The following is an 8,972-nucleotide window of genomic DNA, read 5'->3' as shown; positions in this document are numbered from 1 at the left end:
CTAAATCATGTTCAAGTACTTCGGCCGAAGATTCACTGAATCATATCTTGAAACATTCTCCTTTCTTTATCAAGGTAGAGATTCCTTATTGTACATTCACATGCCTCTATGATGAATTAAGAGATCCCAATAACACATAAGGAAAATCTTTTACGACTTGCCTTTGTGAGCTATCAAAGATAAATAACGCATCACAAGACAACCATGATGCCTCAGGTCTAAGGACTAATTTGCATTATTGCAACTATGAGTTCTCGTTTGACATATAGATAAATACTCCATACGAGAACTCCGGTTGATCGCGTTCAGTGTACTCATTCACTAATGAGCACCCACATACTTGTATTAGTGTCAACTACACAAATGGTTTGAGACCAACCATCCTCATCATTGAGCATACATAGTATGTGCCAATCTTGACGGTTTATCAATGCCCATTTGATAACCTTATGATTAGGAACATTTTGGGATACTACAGTTAGAGATTAAAGGTCTCCCGAATCTAAACTTCTTTAGATTACTTTATCTCTTATTTAGTACACCCTGGACTTTTGTTTCTTTACACGACATAAAAGATAACAAAATAATATTGCCCTTTATTTATCATATACGAAATGTATTCTAAGGAGATTACATCAAATGTATTGGCTCTTAGGGCACATTTCTAACAATCTCCCACTTGCACTAGAGCCATTTAGCCATGTATCTAATACCCATTTTCTCTGTATGTCTATCCAGTTGTGACTGTGACATAGGCTTAGTGAGTGGATCTGCTACGTTGTCTGCTGATGCAACCTTTAGGATGCACACATCACCATTCGAAATGAGTTCTCGAATCTTGTGGAATTTTCTTTCAATGTGTTTGGATCTCTGATGAGACCTTGGTTCCTTGGCTTGAGCTATCGCCCCATTATTGTCACAGTACAAAGGCACTGGTGACATTATGGTTGGAACCACATTTAGTTCGGTAATGAACTTTTTCATCCAAACAGCTTCCTTTGCCGCTTCTGAGGCAGCAATGTACTCAGCTTCAGTGGTGGAGTCGGCTGTAACACTTTGTTTACAGCTTCTCCAACTAACAGCACCTCCATTCAGAATGAAGACATACCCAGATGTGGATTTACGATCATCAACATCAGATGCGAAATCAGAATCGGTAAACGCTTCCACTTGTAACTCTGATGTTCCTCCATAAATAAGGAACATATCCTTAGTTCTTCGTAAGTATTTAAGGATACACTTAACGGCTCCCCAATGATCTAATCCTGGGTTTGACTGATATCTACTAGTTATACTAACAGCATAACTGATATCCGGTCTTGTACAAACCATGGCATACATGAGACTCCCTATTGCTGATGCATAAGGGATTTTACTCATCTGCTGTATATCTTCAGGAGTTTTCGGACACATGTTCTTAGAAAGGTGAAGTCCATGTCTAACTGGAAGTAACCCTTTCTTAGATTGTTCCATATGAAATCTCTTTAGCACCTTATCTATATACAAGGATTGAGATAATCCAATTATTCTCTGAGATCTATCACGATAAATCTTTATACCAAGTATATAAGATGCCTCTCCTAAATCTTTCATTGCGAATGATTTAGTGAGCCACAGCTTCACTGAAGATAGCATTCCTATATCGTTTCCAATAATCAGTATGTCATCTACATACAACACTAGGAATACTACCGAACTCCCACTGACCCTTTTGTACACACATTGGTCATCCATGTTTTGCATGAAGTCAAACGATTTGACAACTTCATCAAAGCGGATGTTCCAACTCCTAGAAGCTTGCTTCAACCCATAAATGGATTTATGTAGCTTGCATACCTTATGCTTATCAGCTGTAGAAATGAAGCCTTCAGGTTGATCCATGTATAGTTCTTCCTGAAGGTGGCCATTAAGAAAAGCCGTCTTCACATCCATTTGCCAAATCTCATAATCATGGTATGCAGCTATTGCAAGCAAAATCCGAATAGACTTTGTCATAGCAACAGGAGAGAAGGTTTCTTCATAGTCAATCCCTTCTCTCTGCTTGTAGCCCTTTGCTACTAGCCTTGCCTTGTAGGTTTCTATTTTCCCATCTGAGCCTATCTTCCTCTTAAAGATCCATTTATTTCCTATTGGTACAATACCAGGAGGCGGATCAACTAGAGTCCAGACTTGGTTGGTATACATAGAATCCATTTCGGATTTCATGGCTCCAAGCCATTTCTGTGAGTCAATGTCTGACATTGCCTCATTGTAGTTCGAAGGGTCTTCAATATCCTTACAATCACTTAGGAGATTTAACTCTCCTTCGTTTTCATGAAGGAAACCGTAATACCTCTCAGGCATTCTTCTAACCCTACTTGAACTACGCGGAGTTTGTGTCATATCAGTTTGTGGATCTGGGATTGCATTCAGTTCAGTGTTGATTTCTAGCTCTTTGGACAATTCCTTGAGTTCTATCTCATGTCCCCCTTTCCCATCAAGAGTGTATTCTCTTTCCAAGAAGGTAGCTGACCTTGCGACGAACACCTTTTGCTCGTCGATGTGATAGAAGTAATATCCCATAGTTTCCTTGGGATACCCGATAAATCTACACTTCACTGACCTTGCATCTAGTTTATCCACATCTTGTCTTTTGACATATGCTGGACAACCCCAAATCTTGATATAACCAAGACTTGGTTTCTTCCCAAACCACATTTCGTATGGAGTTTGTGGAACAGACTTGGAAGGCACTCTATTTAACAAATGAATTGCTGTTTCAAGTGCATATCCCCAAAAGGATATAGGTAAATCAGTATAGCTCATCATGGAACGAACCATATCCATTAAGGTTCGATTTCTCCTTTCAGAAACCCCATTATGTTGTGGAGTCCCTGGTGGAGTCCATTGTGATAAGATGCCATGTTCCTTGAGGTAATCAAGAAACTCTGTGCTTAAGTATTCACCTCCTCGATCGGATCTAAGGATTTTAATACTCTTGCCTGTTTGGTTTTCAACTTCATTTCTGAATTCCTGAAACTTTTCAAAAGATTCAGACTTATGCTTCATTAAGTATAAGTACCCGAACCGTGAATGATCATCAGTAAAGGTAATGAAGTATGAATAACCTCCCCTTGCGTTTGTAGACAAAGGTCCACAAACATCTGTGTGGATTAACCCCAACAACTCTGTAACTCTTTCTCCTTTTCCTGTAAAAGGAGACTTGGTCATTTTACCTTGTAGATAAGATTCACAAGTAGGCATAGGAGCAGGGTCTAAAGATCCAAGGCATCCATCTTTTGCCATCCGGTGAATCCTATCTTGGCCAATGTGTCCAAGTTTGAGGTGCCACAATTTAGTTGAGTTATCCACTTCTCTAGGCCTTTTAGCTCTAGGTGCATCTTTATCTATACAGTTAATACTACCATTCATTTCTAAATGAAAAAGACCATCAATCAAATTTGCATAAGCAATAATTCGATTATTATGTGAAATAGAACAAAGTAGTTTGTCAAACAAAACAACAAATCCGTCTCTTAAAAGCATAGAGACAGATATTAAGTTCTTTACACAACCAGAAATGAAATAACAATTATTCAAATTCAGGGTCTCCCCGGAAGGTAGATTGAGACGATAGGTGCCTACAGCTTTGGCAGCTACCTTAGTGCCATTACCCACAGTTAGCACCATTTCTCCTTTTCCGAGTCTTCTACTTCCTACTAGTCCCTGCACACAATTGCAAATATGTTGACTAGCTCCTGAATCAACTATCCAGGTAGAAGTATTAACTGTAAAAACTGATTCAAGAACAAGAGTGTTACCTTCCGAAGGCTTGTTCTTTAAGCTTGCGAGGTAATCCTTGCAATTTCTCTTCCAATGTCCATCCTTTCCACAGTGAAAGCAAGTTCCTTTCGGTTCCTTGCCTTTCTTTGTTATTTTTCTTTCCTTGGGTTTTAGAAAACCTTTCTTCTTCTTTCCCTTATCCTTAGCTTTCGGTTTGGATTTGGAAGAGGAGGAAGAACTCTTTTCAAACACCGCAACTGTCCCTTTCAGCCCTTTATCCTTTGAGATATTCTTTTCAGCTACTATAGCCATATTGAGTAGCTCAGATAAAGAACTTTCCATCTTTCCCATATTATAGTTCATAACAAATTGGGAAAAATCTGATGAGAGGGACGAAAGAAAAAAATCTTGTTGAACTTCAGCATTAAATGGACAATCCAATTTTTCTAATTTCTCAAGCAATGATATTATCTTGAGACCATGCTGATTAACCGGAGTCCCTCTTGTCATCTTTGTGTTGACAAGTTCACATATTGTATTGAATCGCAAGCTACGAGTAGCTTCACCATAAAGTTCATTAAGGTGAAGCAATATGGAAGCACAATCTTCCATATCTTCATGTTGTTTTAGTAGCTCATCATTCATGGATGCTAGTAAGTAACATTTACCTCTACTATCATCCTTAACATGCTTCTCATAAGCAGTTATCTCTTCCTGAGTAGCTTCTTCGTCAGGAGCAATATGTGGTGGGGCTTGTGTCAACACATAATCAATCTCATCCATTTTAAGGACAAGTTTCATTTTGCGAAGCCAACCCGGATAGTTCGTGCCATCAAGGATGTAATTGTTAAGTATCGATGAGATTGGGTTTTTAACGGCCATTTGAAAATTCTGCAACAACGTAAAAAAAATTTAGTTTAGATTAATCTTCTACCAAAAACTTAGGGTCTTTAAGTCATGATGGTAGCTCCCACTATTTTTGGCAAATTTCATATCCCTCTTGAAATCCGAGAGTTTCCGTTGAAACTCTTAGTGGGGATGGGAGTCTCATTTTCATATAGTTTTCCTCAACCTAACAGTTTGTTGGATTGCTATCTTACTAATGAGAGGATACTCTTATCCAATCACATCATTCATGTGAATACCCATCACTATGGCCTCTAGAGAACTAGACCTCAACCTAACAGTTTGTTGGTTTCGTTCGTCTTAGTTAAGTTATTCCCACCATGCTTGTGGGTATAGGGTTTCAAGCATGACCTCAACCTAACGATTTGTTGGCCACACTCGTTATCTATCCGCACTACATCAAGTATGTGTAATAGGCTTCCCTTGGATGGTTACAAGTACTGGATGTTGCCTCACTGAGGTACAACAAAGTGTAAATGTGCCACCCAATAAGAGACTACCACGGTGGAAGGCCACAAAATAGCATTCAAAATGCCATTTCGCTTATCAACTTAATATTGCTTTGAGGGTAGTTGAATTGGTCTCATTTTAATCCAATTTTAATCCTGTTAAAATTACCTATCTAATCTCATTAAATGGTTCCCAATGCAACATATTAGTAGCACATAATACTCCCACTAAATATTTTAGAAACCATTTGCTTAAGATAGCGAGAATATATGGTGCTACTAATTGGTTAATTATTGTCATTACCGAACATTCAAATTGCGTTGGGCTTAGAGGATGATTATGGACTTTCTTGTTGATCCAACACGAGCCACCATGTTGGATCATGGTCTTGGAAGGTGATTCATTTTAATTACGCACGCATAAAAAATAAATTAGGCATGAAAGCCATTTCATTATTACATAGCCAAATAAATTAGGCATGAAAGCCATTTCATTATTACATAGCCAATCAAAAACGAATACATATCCAATAAGCGGCCAATCACATAGCTCAATTGTTTGGTCTAAGTCCATAACCATCCTTTAATTATTTAAACGCTTTAAACAATTAAACTAGCAATGTAAATACATGCTCTTGGGTTGCATACATATGTGGGTTTAATTCAAGTGGTAACCATATTCAAAATAAATTTACCATGGAGTGAAAACGTTTTACTACAATAGCAAAAGTAATTGTGGAAATCTATTGGACATAGTTACACTTATCATATATAGTAATTAGGTCCAAAACTATTCAACAATTAATAATGGATCCAAAGTTGATCCACTAGGGTGTGGGGTTAAAGCATGCATTTGTATAATACAAAGTGGTGATCATGATTATTCCAACAAGGTGAATAATCATGAATGTGACTAGGTAGGCCAACCACACTCACCAAAGTAATCAAAATTAATTTTAGTGTGGTGGGTAAAAAATTAGTGATGGGAATAATTTGAACAACTTTTGCATTTTATATCAAATCACCATAATTTAAATCTAGATAGCCCCACACACTCACCAAAGTAATCTTATTAAATTTAGTGTGGTGGGTAAATGTTTATTAAGTGGAAACATTTTTGAAAAACTTTTAATTTTATAATAAAACACCATCATCATCTTTTGACCTATTTTGGTGGAAAATTCCACTAAACACAATCATCAAAATTAGTCACCTAACTTATGGATCAAAAAGATCCCATAACAAGAACATCAAGAACACCAAGAACATGCATATGAACTTATATGAATGTTCATGCTATTTCCGGAAAAATCCATATTCCATTTTAACCATCTCATGCTCTTAATATCATATATTTCATGAAGTTAAAATCATGGGGTTTTAATGCAACTATGCTCTAATGTTCATACATACATATATGCATACAAAGAGAGCATCAATCATCAAAACATAAATCCGGAAATTCAAAATCCCAAACAACCCCTTTCACTCCATTTGATTTACATTCAATCATATCAAAATAAATCAAGTATAACCATTATACTTTTAAATGAATTTATAACCCACATATGCATCTCTAAACCCTAGAATCATATCAAGTTCATGACCTATGGCTCTGATACCAATTGTTGGTTTTAAAACATTTTTAAGAAGTTGATTTGAACATTAAACATACAAATTAATCAAATTAATTGCAGCGGAAGAATAAGGTGGTTGTTTAAATTCAAAACAAAACTTCTTCCAAGTATCTTAAGCCATGAACATTGATATGTTTTTCATAAATGAAAATTCAAGAGAAAGGATAAGATATAATTACCCTTGAAGCAATTATATGAACCAAGTTGTGTTTTGGTCTTCTCTTGATGATTTCCCTTTGTTGATCTCCTCTTGATCTTTCTCCTCCTTGTGAGCCACAAAAGTATATGGCCTCTAAGTCTCCACACCAATGGAACCTTGAGATGAGAAGAAGTATCTTGAGAATACAAGGATGCTAGTGCAAGATCCTCAAGATTGGTTTCAATCTAAACCCCTTTGAAAGATGATTGTGTTTCACTCTTGAAAACTCACAATTGTCTCTCTTTGATCTCCCAAACCTATTTGGTTGATGTTGGATTGTGTTTGTGTGTAATTGAGCTTATAGAAACAATTCCCATACACCTTTACTTAAGCATTTTCGGCCAAACCCCATTGGGCTTCCAAAATTGGGCCTTATGACACTTAAGCCATAATTTAGGTGTCTTAAGTCCATGGGCTTGATACCCAATCATTTGGGCTTCTCATTAACTATTACCGAGGCCCAAATACATTTTTACACGTAGTAAATCATCCACATCAAATCAATCAAATTGATTTCCTCATTCTCATTTGTATTACTCAAAGTTAACCATTTAAGGTGTGCGATCCATTAGGTTCTAATTTAGCAAGGCAGTGGGAATACATTAGAACTCTTTCTAACCAACTGGAATTAAAACCCCCTTTTAATTCTTCCTTTATTTGGATCGATCACAATCAATCCTAGGACTTCCACAAGCCAAGAGTGACATCTAGCAATATATCATGGCTACCCAAGCTAATTAGAATAGATGAAGAACCTATTCAGTTGGAATTGCAATGCAATACGGTCCTTCTCTTATACAATGTTTCCAATCATATTGTTAGGGTACGGATTGATAATGTCAAACCCCTAATATGATTAAACTCATATGATTCAATAGAACACAATTAAAAACACTTTCTAAATCATGTTCAAGTACTTCGGCCGAAGATTCACTGAATCATATCTTGAAACATTCTCCTTTCTTTATCAAGGTAGAGATTCCTTATTGTACATTCACATGCCTCTATGATGAATTAAGAGATCCCAATAACACATAAGGAAAATCTTTTACGACTTGCCTTTGTGAGCTATCAAAGATAAATAACGCATCACAAGACAACCATGATGCCTCAGGTCTAAGGACTAATTTGCATTATTGCAACTATGAGTTCTCGTTTGACATATAGATAAATACTCCATACGAGAACTCCGGTTGATCGCGTTCAGTGTACTCATTCACTAATGAGCACCCACATACTTGTATTAGTGTCAACTACACAAATGGTTTGAGACCAACCATCCTCATCATTGAGCATACATAGTATGTGCCAATCTTGACGGTTTATCAATGCCCATTTGATAACCTTATGATTAGGAACATTTTGGGATACTACAGTTAGAGATTAAAGGTCTCCCGAATCTAAACTTCTTTAGATTACTTTATCTCTTATTTAGTACACCCTGGACTTTTGTTTCTTTACACGACATAAAAGATAACAAAATAATATTGCCCTTTATTTATCATATACGAAATGTATTCTAAGGAGATTACATCAAATGTATTGGCTCTTAGGGCACATTTCTAACACTTGTATGCATTTTTCTTCTCCTCTAAACCATCATAGTCCAAGTCTGGTGGTGGTATGGCTTTTCCATTTATCTTGGCTAATAATGTTGACCCTCCTTGAGAGAATTCCTGGCTACGTCGCTATGAAGGAATTAAGCTCTAAACTTTTTTTTCCAAAACTGAGTAAATTTTGTTACGGCTACAAATGGGTAGGGTAGTGGACAATGGACGGGTCGAATTCCATTTGCTTGATACATGTATCCGTATCCTGGATAGGGGATAACCAAAACCCGGCGGTTCTCTATGGACCAAAATGCCCACATCATCCACGTGTAGTATACCGAGCTCCCTACCTGACCAAAATGACCTAAGTTTGGGCTGTTCTCTAAGTTTAGTCAAACTGATCCGTTCTTGGTCAAAATGTCAAAAGGAAACCCTAAACCAGTTCCTTTGGAATTGGTACCCAATTATT

Source organism: Prunus avium, chromosome 6 (assembly GCF_965620075.1).
Source record: "Prunus avium chromosome 6, drPruAviu1.hap1.1, whole genome shotgun sequence".
In the NCBI taxonomy this organism is placed as follows: domain Eukaryota; kingdom Viridiplantae; phylum Streptophyta; class Magnoliopsida; order Rosales; family Rosaceae; genus Prunus; species Prunus avium.
Note: the sequence above shows the minus strand (reverse complement) of the source record.